General features: G+C 39.5%; 1 protein-coding gene across 1 annotated transcript in view; it reads right to left on the bottom strand.

Annotated features, from left to right (window-relative positions):
* FREM1 (FRAS1 related extracellular matrix 1) overlaps window positions 1-14,651 on the bottom strand; it is a 293,398-nt gene that overhangs the window by 269,901 nt on the left and 8,846 nt on the right. The window lies entirely within an intron of this gene.

The following is a 14,651-nucleotide window of genomic DNA, read 5'->3' as shown; positions in this document are numbered from 1 at the left end:
AACTGATAAGATACCTGGGAGTTAAGGATTCTTGACTTCTCAGACAAAAAGTCTTCTGGGGTCAAAAATCTCTGCCACAACTGAAATCTGTTCCCTTTCTGCCAATGGCTCATACTGCCTTTGGAGGCAGGTAGTAAGATGCTTTCTTCAAAGTAGGCATATTTTATGTAACACCTTAACCAAAATGAAACTGAAAAGATCTTCAGCTTCCCTTTCATAACTATACAGGAACTTTTACAGCTCTAATGGGGAGGTCTCAGGTTTTAAGGAACTGCCATTTTAGTTAGGTAAGTAACTCCAGGCCCTGGAACCATCTGAACTATTAACTTGTTTTATATTAAAACATTACAGTAACAATTAGCTCACACATATTTTATTAGAAAAGGTGACCAAATCACATTGGTCTTAAATAATTTTAGACCATATATTTTAAATAAAATTTTAGAAGTTCGAGCTTTGTTCCTCAGATTTCTTTAGTTTCTAAGGTGGTCAACTATTTCTAAATACTGCCCCTAATATTAACACATTTAAAAAATATCCAAATTCATATATCTCCCACTAAAGATTTGTTTAGCTAGAAATATTAGATTCCTTTAATTTTGCCACTTGGTGATCCTGCAGTCTCAACTGTGTAGTTTGTAGGATTTTTTTATATGCCTTATGATCAGTAATATGGATTCCAGAAGGATTTCTTATCAAGGAACAAATGAAAGGGGACAAAAAAGGTGAATCGGCTTTTCATCCAATCCTTACAGAAACCTAACATTAATGTGTATCTTCAGGAAGCTGGGCATATCAGAGCCAAGATAGAAATTGGACACAAATCCTAAGAATATGGTGATTATAATTTGGGTAATACGGTTGTGAATGGGGTTTCCTGAAGACCGTAACAAGAAATGTGGATTACCAGTCTCAAACTCCAACCAGTTGGGTCAGAGCGCTATTAATCTGTTTCAAGAGGTACTGATCTTCCAACTACCGAACTTTTTTTTATTAAAGAGCAGGCTTCCTACAGGAAGATACCAAGCCTTCCTTATCTTTTTCCTTCACTAAAGGCATAGTCCATTTAAACCTAGTTAACTAAATATTACCTACCTAGGATCTGGTCACTCAATGGCTATAGTAGCTTCCAAATGGCGTGTATATACCTCTGTTCTCTGAGAACACAGTTTAAGTGCCTAGGCTCTTTCATGAATGAAGAAACTTGATCCAATCAGGATTTAACAGAAAATCATTACCCAGTTCAAATTTAGCTAAGCTCACCCCTCGGAGTTCAGTAATGGAGTTTCCATATAACCTCTCAAACATGTATGTAGAATAACACCCAAGGAAAAATGAAAGCTACAAAACAGATTGCTGTAAACTACTCGGCAATGTCCTAAGACCTTTGCATTACCTCAAACACTGACCTTACCAGCTTAATGTTGTTCTGTCCAAACTATTCCTATCATAATTAAATTTTAATGTCTGGATGGGAAAGGTGGCTCATACCTGTAATCCCAGCACTTTGGGAGGCCAAGGTGGGCAGACAGCTTAAGCCCAGGAGTTTGAGACCAGCCTGGGTAACATGGTGAAACTCTGTCTCTACAAAATATTAGCCAGGCATGGTGGTACACACCTGTGGTCCCAGCTACTCAGGAGGCTGAGGTGGGAGGATTACTTGAGCCAGGGAGGTGGAGGTTGCAGTGAGTTGAGATCATGTCACTGCATTTCAGCCTGGGTGATGGAGTGAGACTCTGTCTCAAAATAATAATAATAATATATATGTGGGTGATCCCTACAATACTAGCCTCTCAGTTCCTTGACTTAGTCTTTCAGTGATCTAGACCAGGGGTTGATTGACAAACTAGAACTAGTACCTTCTCAGTACCAATAATGAAAACCTCCCAAATCTCAATTTCAAGCATCCTACTGTCTTAACATCATCACTCATCCTTCCACCTCTTTCCCGCTAGTACCCCAACAGTTTTTCAACACAACAGTCCCCTACAATTCACAAATGTAACCACCTTTTTCATTCTTCACCCACTCCATTCCTGATTCCCTCTTTACCCAGCCTTTAGATTCTATTCCAGATCATTACAATCCCTCCTCACATTCTCTGCTCCACTGCCCTTCTCTCCATTTGTTGTATTTATCTGTTAAGCCAAATTTTTAAAACTGCCTATTCCTTACCTGAGTCTGCTCAGTATCAGGTGGGTGGAGAAAAAATGTAACCATGGCAGTTCATCTTATTTTAACCTCAAGTTGGCCACGCTGGATGCCCATCGATCCTACTGTCTCATCTCTCAACCCCCAACCCCCACCCCCATTCCTCAGTTTATTTCACAGAGAAAATAGAAGCAACCAAAATAACTTCAACAGACTCCCACTGCCTTACCAACTACCCATTATACTCTACCTTTCCTCCTTTCTATGAAGGTTGAATGTGTGTCCAAGACCCAATCCTCCTTTCCCTACTCAAGGAATGCTCTTCTATTTTTCCTCTCAAACATTTCTATCATTCACAAAAAAGCTGTAATTTCCTGCATCTTAAAATCCGATCAGTCTCAGATTAATTTTCCTTGTCAAACGATCAACAGCAAAAAAAAGCTATAATATCCTGCCTCTTAAAACTATCACGCATTACGTTTCTGAAAACCTCATAGGAAGAATTGCAATAGTTGTCTTCAATTCTTCTTCCAATCTCTGTCGGACCCACTTCTTTCAGGCTTTGGCTTGCCACCATCGCGCTGAACCTGCTCTGGGGGAAGCTATCATTTATCTCCACATTGGTCCATTTTGAGCCCTTATTTACTTCACCTATCAGTGAACGTGACAGTTAATCATTGCTCCTTGAAACTATTACTCATTTGGTTTAGGGGACTACCCTTCTTTTTTGAGACAGGGGCTTGCTCTGTCACCCAGGCTGGAGTGCAATAGCACCATCATAGCTCACAGCAGCTTCCAACTGCTAGGCTCAAGTAATCCTCCTGTCTCCGTCTCCTAAGTTTCAGGACTACAGCCACGGGCTACCATGCCCAGCTCATATTTTTATTTTTTAATTTTTTGTAGAGACCTGGCCTATGTTTCCCAGGCTAGTCATTAACTCCTGGACTCAAATGATCCTGCCCCACTTGGCCTCCTGAACTGCTAGATTTATAGGCCTGAGCCACCACACCCAACTTATTTTTTAATAAATCCACCAGTGGAATACCCTTCTTTGAATGTCCCTACTCCCAACCCAACCTCACTAGCAGCTCCCTCATTTGCTGGCTCCTCACCTCCCCAAATCTAAACATAAGCATACATCAGTGCTCGGTCCTTGTACCTCTTCTCTGTCTGCACTCAATCCATGGTACTCTCCTGTCTCAGGATGATGCTGCCCCTGTGTAGCTTTCAGGCTGGGCCTTTCTCCTGAATTTGAGTCTGACACATGCTAATGCCTATGTGACACTCCCACTTGGAAGTCTAAAAGACATTTAAAACAATGTCTAAAACCAAAATTCCTCTGCACACAACATCCCACCCTCAAATCTATTCTTTTTTTTTATTATACTTTAAGTTTTAGGGTACATGTGCACAACGTGCAGGTTACATATGCATACATGTGCCATGTTGGTGTGCTGCACCCAGTAACTCGTCATTTAACATTAGGTATATCTCCAAATGCTATCCCCCACATCGCCCCACCCAACAACAGGCCCGTGTGATGTTCCGCTTCCTGTGTCCATGTGTTCTCATTGTTCATTTCCCACCTATGAGTGAGAACATGTGGTGTTTGGTTTTTTGTCCTTGCAATAGTTTGCTGAGAATTGATGGTTTCTGGCTTCATCCATGTCCCTACAAACGACATGAACTCATCATTTTTTATGGCTGCATAGTATTCCATGGTGTATAGGTGCCACATTTTCTTAATCCAGTCTAACATTGATGGACATTTGGGTTGGTTCCAAGTCTTTGCTATTGTGAATAGTGCCGCAATAAACATACGTGTGCATGTGTCTTTATAGCAGCATGATTTATAATCCTTTGGGTATATACCCAGTAATGGGATTGCTTGGCCAAATGGTATTTCTAGTTCTAGATCCCTGAGGAATCACCACGCTGACTTCCACAATGGTTGAACTAACTTACACTCCCACCAACAGTGTAAAAGTGTTCCTATTTCTCCACATCCTCTCCAGCACCTGTTGTTTCCTGACTTTTTAATGATCGCCATTCTAACTGGTGTGAGATGGTATCTCATTGTGGTTTTGATTTGCATTTCTCTGATGGCCAGTGATGATGAGCACTTTCTCATGTGTCTGTTGGCTGCATAACTGTCTTCTTTTGAGAAGTGTCTGTTCATATCCTTCACCCACTTTAAAGTCTTTCCCAACTCAGCCAGTGTCCATTCCATTGTTCTGTCATTAATCAGACAAAAATTTTGCAGACATCCTTGATTCCTCACTTACCACACTCTACATCCAGACCATTCACAAGTCCTGTCTATTCCACCTTCAGGATGGCTAGAATCCAACCACTTTCACCACCTCCACCTGTTTCAATCAGGTTCAGATCTCCATCATATCTCACCTGAATTATTCCAAGAGTCTTCTAGGTGGTCTCCTGCTTCCACCCCTGCCCCCTTATAGTCTATTCCCAAAAAAGGAACTCTGAGAACAGACAGACTGCCTCCTCAAGTGGGTCCCCGACTCTGTGTAGCCTAACTGGGAGACACCTGCCAGTAGGGGCCAACTGACACCTCATATAGGCGGCTGCCCCTCTGGGATGAAGCTTCCAGAGGAAGGATCAGGCAGCTATATTTGCTGTTGTGCAATATTTGCTGTTCTGCAGCCTCCAATGATGGTACCTGGCAAACAGTGTCTCGAATGGAACTCCAGAAAACTCCAACAGAACTCCAGCTGAGGGACCTGACTGTTAGAAGGAAAACTAACAAACAGAAAGGAATAGCATCAACATCAACAAAAACGTCATCTACACCAAAACCCCATCTGTAGGTCACCAACATCAAAGACCAAAGGTAGATAAAAACCACAAAGATGGGGAGAAGCCAGAGCAGAAAAGCTGAAAATTCTAAAAATCAGAGCACCTCTTCTCCTCCAAAGGATCACAGCTCCTCGCCAGCAACAGAACAAAGCTAGACAGAGAATGACTTTGATGAGTTAATAGAAGTAGGCTTCGAAAGGTTGGTAATAAAAATTTCTCCAAGCTAAAGGAGGATGTTCAAACCCATTGCAAGGAAGCTAAAAACCTTGAAAAAAGATTGAATAGCTAACTAGAATAAACAGTGTAGAGAAGACTTTAAATGACCTGATGGAGCTGAAAACCATGGCATGAGAATTTTGTGATGCATGTACAAGCTTCAATAGCCAATTTGATCAAGTGGAAGAAAGGGTATCAGTGATTGAAGATCAAATTAATGAAATAAAGTGAAAAAACAAGATTAGAGAAAAAAGTAAAAAGAAATGAACAAAGCCTTCAAGAAATATGGGACAATGTAAAACGACCAAATCAAGTTTGATTGGTAGAGCTGAAGGTGATGGGGAGAATGGAACCAAGGCGGAAAACACTCTTCAGGATATTATCCAGGAGAACTTCCCCAACCTAGCAAGACAGGCCAACATTCAAATTCAGGAAATACAGAGAACACCACAAAGATACTCCTCAAGAAGAGCAACCCCAAGACACATAATTATCAGGTTCACCAAGGTTGAAATGAAGGAAAAAATGTTAAGGGCAGCCAGAGAGAAAGGTCGAGTTACCTACAAAGGAAAGCCCATCAGACTAACAGCAGATCTCTCAGGAGAAACCCAACAAGCCAGAAGAGAGTGGGGGCCAATATTCAACATTCTTAAAGAAAAGAATTTTCAACCCAGAATTTCATATCCAGCCAAACTAAGCTTCATAAGTGAAGGAGAAATAAAATACTTTACAGACAAGCAAATGCTGAGCGATTTTGTCATCACCAGGCCTTCCTTACAAGAGCTCCTCAAGGAAGCACTAAACATGGAAAGAAACAACTGGCACCAGCCACCGCAAAAACAGGCCAAATTGTAAAGACCATCGATGCTAGGAAGAAACTGCATCAATTAATAGGCAAAATAACCAGCTAACATCATAATGACAGGATCAAATTCACACATAACTATATTAACCTAAAATGTAAATGGGCTAAAGTCCCCAATTAAAAGACACAGACTGGCAAATTGGATAAAGAGTCAAGACCCATCAGTGTGCTGTATTCAAGAGACCCATCTCAGGTGCAAAGACACACATAGGCTCAAAATAAAGGGATGGAGGAAGATCTACCAAGCAAATGGAAAGCAAAAAAGCAGGGGTTGCAATCCTAGTCTCTGATAAAACAGACTTTAAACCAACAAAGATCAAAAGAGACAAAGAAGGCCATTACATAACGGTAAAGGGATCAGTTCAACAAGAAGAGCTAACTATCCTAAATATATATGCACCCAATACAGGAGCACCCAAATTCATAAAGCAAGTCCTTAGAGACCTACAAAGAGACTTAGACTCCCACACAATAATAATGGGAGACTTTAACACCCCACTGTCAATATTAGACAGATCAACGAGATATAAGGTTAACAAGGATATCCAGGACCTGAACTCAGCTCTGCAACAAGCAGAGCTAACAGACATCTATAGAAATATCCACCCCAAATCAACAGAATATACATTCTTCTCAGCACCTCATTGCACTTATTCTAAAATTGACCACATAATTGGAAGTAAAGCACTCCTCAGCAAATGTAAAAGAACAGAAATCACAACAAACTGTCTCTCAGACCACAGTGCAATCAAATTAGAACTCAGGATTAAGAAACTCACTCAAAACCGCTCAACTACATGGAAACTGAACAACCTGCTCCTGAATGACTACTGGGTACATAACGAAATGAAGGCAGAAATAAAGATGTTCTTTGAAGCCAATGAGAACAAAGACACAACGTACCATAATCTCTGGGACACAGCTAACATGGTGTTTAGAGGGAATTTTATAGCACTAAATGGCCACAAGAGAAAGCAGGAAAGATCTAAAATTAACACCCTAACATCACAGTTAAAATAACTAGAGAAACAAGAGCAAACAAATTCAAAAGCTAGCAGAAGGGAAGAAATAACTAAGATCACAGCAGAACTGAAGGAGATAGAGACACAAAAAACCCTTCAAAAAGTCAATGAATCCAGGAGCTGGTTTTTTGAAAAGATCAACAAAATCGATAGACCACTACGAGACTAATAAAGAAGAAAAGAGAGAAGAATCAAATAGATGTAATAAAAAATGATAAAGGGGATATCACCACCAATACCACAGAAATACAAACTACCATCAGAGAATACTATAAACACCTCTACGCTAATAAACTAGAAAATCTAGAAGAAATGGATAAATTCCTGGATATGTACACCCTCCCAAGACTAAACCAGGAAGAAGTTGAATCTCTGAATAGACCAATAACAGGCTCTGAAATTGAGGCAATAATTAATAGCCTAACCAACCAAAAAAAAGTCCAGGACCGCCTGTAGTCCCAGCTACTCGGAGAGGCTGAGGCAGGAGAATGGCGTGAACCTGGGAGGCGGAGCTTGCAGTGAGCTGAGATCGCGCCACTGCACTCTAGCCTGGGCAACAGAGCGAGACTCCGTCTCAAAAAAAAAAAAAAAAAAAAAGTCCAGGACCGGACGGATTCACAGCTGAATTCTACCAGAGGTACAAAGAGGAGCTGGTACCATTCCTTCTGAAACTATTCCAATCATTAGAAAAAGAGGGAATCCTCCCTAACTCATTTTATGACGCCAGCATCATCCTGATACCAAGCCTGGCAGAGACACAACCAAAAAAAGAGAATTTTAGACTAATATCCCTGATGAACATTGATGCAAAGCTCCTCAATAAAATACTGGCAAACCGAATCCAGCAGCACATCAAAAAGCTTATCCACCATGATCAATTGGGCTTCATCCCTGGGATGCAAGGCTGGTTCAACCTACGCAAGTCAATAAATGCAAGCCACCACATAAACAGGACCAGTGACAAAAACCACATGATTATCTCAACAGATGCAGAAAAGGCTTTCAACAAAATTCAGCCCTTCATGCTAAAAACTCTCAATAAACTAGGTATTGATGGAATGTATCTCAAAATAATAAAAGCGATTTATGACAAACCCACAGCCAATATCATACTGAATGGGGAAAAACTGGAAGCATTCCCTTTGAAAACTGGCACAAGAGAGGGATGCCTTCTCTCACCACTCCTATTCAACATAGTGTTGGAAGTTTTAGCCAGGGCAATCAGGCAAGAGAAAGCAATAAAGGATATCCAGTTAGGAAAAGAGGAAGTTAAATTGTCCCTGTTTGCAGACGACATGATTGTATACTTAGAAAACTCCGTCATCTCAGCCCAAAATCTCCTTAGGCTGATAAGCAACTTCAGCAAAGCCTCAGGATACAAAATCAATGTACAAAAATCACAAGCATTCTTATACACCAATAACAGATAAACAGAGAGCCAAATCATGAATGAATTCCCATTCACAATTGCTACAAAGAGAATAAAATACCTAGTAATCCAACTTACAAGGGATGTGAAGGACCTCCTCAAGGAGAACTACAAACCTCTGCTCAACAAAATAAAAGAGGACACAAACAAATGGAAGAACATTCCATGCTCATGCATAGGACGAATCAATATCCTGAAAATGGCCATACTGCCCAAGGTAATTTATAGATTCAATGCCATCCCCATCAAGCTACCAATGACTTTCTTCACAGAATTGGAAAAAACTACTTTCAAGTTTATATAGAACCAAAAAAGAGCCCACATTGCCAAGACAATCCTAAGCCAAAAGAACAAAGCTGGAAGCATCATGCTACCGGACTTCAAACTATATTACAAGGCTACAGTAACCAAAACAGCATGGTACCGGTACCAAAACAGATACATAGACCAATGGGACAGAACAGAGGCCTCATAAATAACACCACATATCTGCAACCATCTGATCTTTGACAAACCTAACAAAAGCAAGCAATGGGAAAAGGATTCCCTATTTAATAAATGGTGCTGGGAAAACTGGCTAGCCATATGTAGAAAACTGAAACTGGATCCCTTCCTTACACCTTATACAAAATTTAATTCAAGATGGATTAAAGACTTAAATGTTAGACCTGAAACCATAAAAACCCTAGAAGAAAACCTAGGCAATTCCATTCAGCACACAGGCATGGGCAAGGACTTCATGACTAAAACACCAAAAGCAATGGCAACAAAAGCCAAAATAGACAAATGGAATCTAATTAAACTAAAGAGCTTCTGCACAGCAAAAGAAACTACCACCCAAATGAACAGGCAACCTACAGAATGGGAGAAAATTTCTGCAATCTACTCATCTGACAAACGGCTAATATCCAGAATCTACAAAGAACTTAAACAAATTTTCAAGAAAATATCAAACAACCCCATCAACAAGTGGGCAAAGGATATGAACAGACACTTCTCAAAAGAAGACAGTTATGCAGCCAACAGACACATGAAAAAATGCTCATCATCACTGGCCATCAGAGAAATGCAAATCAAAGCCACAATGAGATACCATCTCACACCAGTTAGAATGGTGATCATTAAAAAGTCAGGAAACAACAGCTGCTGGAGAGGATGTGGAGAAATAGGAACACTTTTACACTGTTGGTGGGAGTGTAAGTTAGTTCAACCATTGTGGAAGACAGTGTGGTGATTCCTCAAGGATCTAGAACTAGAAATACCATTTGACCCAGCAATCCCATTACTGGGTATATACCCAAAGTATTATAAATCATGCTACTATAAAGACACATGCACACCTATGTGTATTGCGGCACTATTCACAATAGGAAAGACTTGGAACTATCCCAAATGTCCATCAGGGATAGACTGGATTAAGAAAATGTGGCACCTATACACCATGGAATACTATGCAGCCATAAAAAAGGATGAGTTCACGTCCTTTGCAGGGACGTGGATGAAGCTGGAAACCATCATTCTCAGCAAACTATCACAAGGACAGAAAACCAAACACTGCATGTTCTCACTCACAGGAGGCAACTGAACAATGAGAACACTTGGACACAGGGAGGGGAACATCACACACTGGGGCCTGTCATGGGGTAGGGGGCTGGGAAGGGATAGGATTAGGAGAAATACCCACTGTAAATGGCGAGTTAATGGGTGCAGCACACCAACATGGTACATGTATACATGTGTAACAAATCTGCATGTTGTGTACATGTATCCTATAACAAAGTATAATAAAAAAATTAAGGTATTACTTTTTTTAAAGACATAATGCTGTTGTACACATAACAGACTACAGCATAGTGTAAACAGAACTTTTATATGCACTAAGAAACCAAGACATTTATGGGGCTCGCTTTATTATGATATTCACTTTATTGTGATGGTCTGAACCAAATCTATATCTCTCAGGTAAGTCTATATGAATCAATTAAAAAGAGAAAAATATTCATGATTAAATTTGATGAGGATAACAGGGATAAGAAGCACCATAAGCAAGATCATTTAAAGACTACTTAAAGAGGCTGGGCACCATGGCTCATGCCTGTAACCTCAGCACTTTGGGAGGTAAAGGTGGGCAGATCACCTGAGGTTAGGGGTTCAAGACCAGCCTGGCCAACATGGCGAAACCCCATCTCTACTAAAAATACAAAAATTAGCCAGGCGTGATGGCGCTCACCTGTAATCCCAGCTACTTGGGAGGCTGAGGCAGGAGAATCGCTTGAACCTGGGAAGTGGAGGTAGCAGTGAGCTGAGATTGGGCACTGCCTTCCAGTCTGGGCAATAAAGTGAGACTCTGTCTCAAAAAAAAAATAAATAAATAAAAATGACTACTGAAAGAGTAACAGCTATAAACTCTTCTGTATATGAAACGAGCCAAACACAAAATGATGGCATGTTTGAGTCTACTAGGATGATTAAAATGATACACAATAGAAAAAATCAAAGTGTGTTTTACACTCTCTTGCCAGGTATGATGATCCTTCAGCCAGAGCTGAGTTAAAGGTAGGACTTAACAAACGCCTGCCAATTGCCTCCAACTTCTTGTAGTTGAACTGACTGTGAGAAAGTTGGGAGTTACAGAACACTTACTTATTGTAGAAAAAAAGAGCTTTAACAGCTCTTTTAACTCGATCCCCTAAGAAAAAAGATAAAACTTTAAGGCTTTTCTGTTATTATTATTATTACTATTACTTTATTATTATTAATTTTTATTTTTTGAGGTGGAGTCTCACTCTGTCACCCAGGCTGGAGTGCAGTGGCGTGATCTCGGCTCACTGCAATTCTCGGCTCATGCCATTCTCCTGCCTCAGCCTCCCGACTAGCTGGGACTACAGACACCCGCCACCACACCCGGCTAATTTTTTTATATTTTTAGTAGAGACAGGATTTCACAGTGTTAACCAGGATGGTCTTGATCTCCTGATCTCGTGATCCACTCGCCTCGGCCTCCCAAAGTGCTGGGATTAACAGGCGTGAGCCACCGTGCCCGGCCCAAATTTTGTTATTTTATAAATACAAAAGAAGCAATGTCCTAGGACGTAAGGCCCAGCTACCTTAATTCCTTGATGGAAAAAGGCACGTATTTATAGACGTAGTAATTTAACTAAGTCGGCAGTGTCCTTTCAAGCTAACACCCTATACTGGTATGAGGCAGAATAATGGCTCCTCAAAGATGTCCATAGCTTAGTTCCCAGAACCTGTGATTACATTACTTTACATGAAAAGGAGGAATTAAGGTTGCAGAAAGAAAGTTGCTGCCTTAAAAAAGGAGGTTATTTTCTGATATATGTGGGTGGGCCTAAACTAATTACAAAGGTTTTTCAAATGTGGAAGGGAGATTTAGCAGAGTTTGTGTCAGGGTAATGAGCCAAGAGAAAGACTTGACCAGCCAATGCTGGCTTTGAAGATGCAAATAGAGGGCCAGGAGCCAAGGAATGCTGGCAGCTTCTAAAGCCAGAAAAGGCAAAAAAAAAAAAAAACAGACTCTCTCCTACAGCCTCCAGAATGCCCTGTGAACACCTTAATTTTAGCACAGTGAGATCCATTTCAGACTTCTGCTCTCAAGAACTGTAAGATAATAAATGTGTGTGGCTTTTAAGCCACTAAGTTGTGGTAATTTATTACAATAGCAATGGGAAACTAATAAAAGTGGTTTTAAAACATGATCATGAATTCTCTGACACTTGTCCCACTAAGTGTATGTCCTTCCTCTGAACAGGGTGGGCCTCTGTGACTGCCTCAATGAATAGAATTAAACAAGTCATGCTGCAAGACTTCTTTGGCTACATTAAAAACAGCCCTCTTGGGACACTTGCTTTTGGAACCCTGAGCTATGATTTAAGAAATCCAACTACCCTGAGGCCACCACCCTAGAAAAACCAGAGAGAGAGAGAAAAAAGAGAGAGAGAGAGAGAGAGAGCTCGAGCAAGCAAGCATGAGAGAGACAGTATGTGTGCTTGATCCCAGGAGCCCAGGTGTCTGAATCTTTTCAGCCTAGGTGCTAGTCATGAATGAAGAAGTCTATGAACTACGCTCAATAATAATTTGATTGTACAGTTAAAAATAATTAAGAGTATAATTGGACTGTTTGTAACACAAAGGATAAATGCTTGAGGTGATGGATACTCCATTTACCCTGAGATTATTAAGCACTGCATGCCTGTATCAAAATACTTCATGTACCACAAAACTATATATAAATACTATGTACCCACAAAAACATTTTTTTAAAAAGGAAATTTAAAAAAGGAGCTTTGAGATGATTAGTCCTTGCCATCTCTAATAACAACTATATGAAAGACCGCAAGCAAAAAATGCCCAGCTGAGCCCTTCCTAAATGGCTGACCCAATATCAAGAACAAAATAAGTAGTTACCTTAAGCTGCTAAGTTTTGGGAGTAATTTGTTAAATAGCAATAAATAACATGCTCAACAATATATGCTAAGGAATTATCTTTTTCATTACTTAAAATTAAACGCAAAAGATAAGTACTTTTTTCAGTCGTTTATGAAACAACCTCTGTCATTCCACATATGTTTTGAACATGCCAACATTGCTCAAATATCACCTCACATTAGTACTTACCTTGACACCAAAAGTGCATACTGTCATTATGATTTTAAATACGAGTGCCAGGCATAACTGCATTGAGCTGAATATACTCCATTGCCTACTGGACTATCAGGAATGTCATCGACAATTTTATTGGCATTCATGTCATTTCAGCAGTCACAAAGATAAGAGGATTCCAGGGGACAACAGTCTGTAAAAAACTCTTTGATCAGTTCACTGGTGTTTACCCTAGCGTATGGATTTGGAATGGCTATCACAGCAATAATGGCTGCAACAATAATGATTTCCAGAACGGGATACTTTCCAAATTTGGTGGACTTGTGTCGATGACACCAGGCAATATTTGCCCTAATGAAAAAGGCTCCCCAAAGCTCTCCAAATACCCCTAGGAGAATAAAAGGAAACAGCTCAAAAAGGTATGATGGTTTGTGATACTCCACATAAAAAAGGACCAGATGGCTATTACCAAATGGACTGATGGACCTCAAAACAAATGCAGCCACTAAAACAGCAAAAAATGATCTCCATAAAGTTTTGAGAGGAAAATAATAGCTAACCAAAAAAAAAAAAAGAAAAAGTAATGGTATCATTTTATAAGATGTTTCTGAAATATTGTAAGTTGAATTGTAAATATCCTAGCTCTAAATTTTGCTGTAGTTAGAATTTATACGTAATGGATTTTACTGTCATAAGAAAAATTGATGTTATTATTACTTTGGAGATGGTGATCATCATTACAAATTCACAGTATCAATTTATTATAAGTGTATAATAAATGTTTAGAATATCTAACACTGTTTTATTTTCAAAATGAGTTTCACATTCATTTTAATCCTTAAACTTTAATCCCTAAAGTCTTGTTACCAAGACATCTCAGCTATACTTCAACCTCTGCCTACAAACCATTTTTTGGAAACAGGGGTGGAAACAAATTGCATCAGCACTCAGGTTTCATTCTGCTATAACTTTCCAGAAGATCATTAAATTAAACTCAATTCAATTAAGCCAGGTGAGAAACAGCATACTACTCATCTCACTGCAAATATATACCTTTTAGATCTAAAGTTCAGCTAAAATAAAATTTTAAAAATATATCCATATGTCATCATGTAAAAAATACACATATAACATCCTAAGTTCTAGAATATTATTTGTAGATCATAGCAAATTAATGATTTAAATGTTGTAATGCCACAAATAAAAATCTCTGATTTTCTTCAATGTGTCTCTACTCAGAAGGTTGATTTTACTAAATTATTTGATAATCATATTTTAATAATTCAAACTTCCCAATCTTGGTAATATATTAGTTTTAATAACTTGACTTCTTAGTAACTTTACACAGATCCTACTGCAATAACTATCACTTGTTTTCTACTACAGCTCAAATATATTTGTGTGACAACCCAGTGGATTTGTTATATGACTACATAGTTAACTAATACAAAAGCTTCTCGAAACAATACTGCGTTTAATTCTTTCTTGCTGCAATGTGTTGAGGATGGATCCATTTAATGTGGAT

Source organism: Symphalangus syndactylus, chromosome 9 (assembly GCF_028878055.3).
Source record: "Symphalangus syndactylus isolate Jambi chromosome 9, NHGRI_mSymSyn1-v2.1_pri, whole genome shotgun sequence".
In the NCBI taxonomy this organism is placed as follows: domain Eukaryota; kingdom Metazoa; phylum Chordata; class Mammalia; order Primates; family Hylobatidae; genus Symphalangus; species Symphalangus syndactylus.
This window is presented reverse-complemented; position numbering and strand designations above follow the sequence as displayed.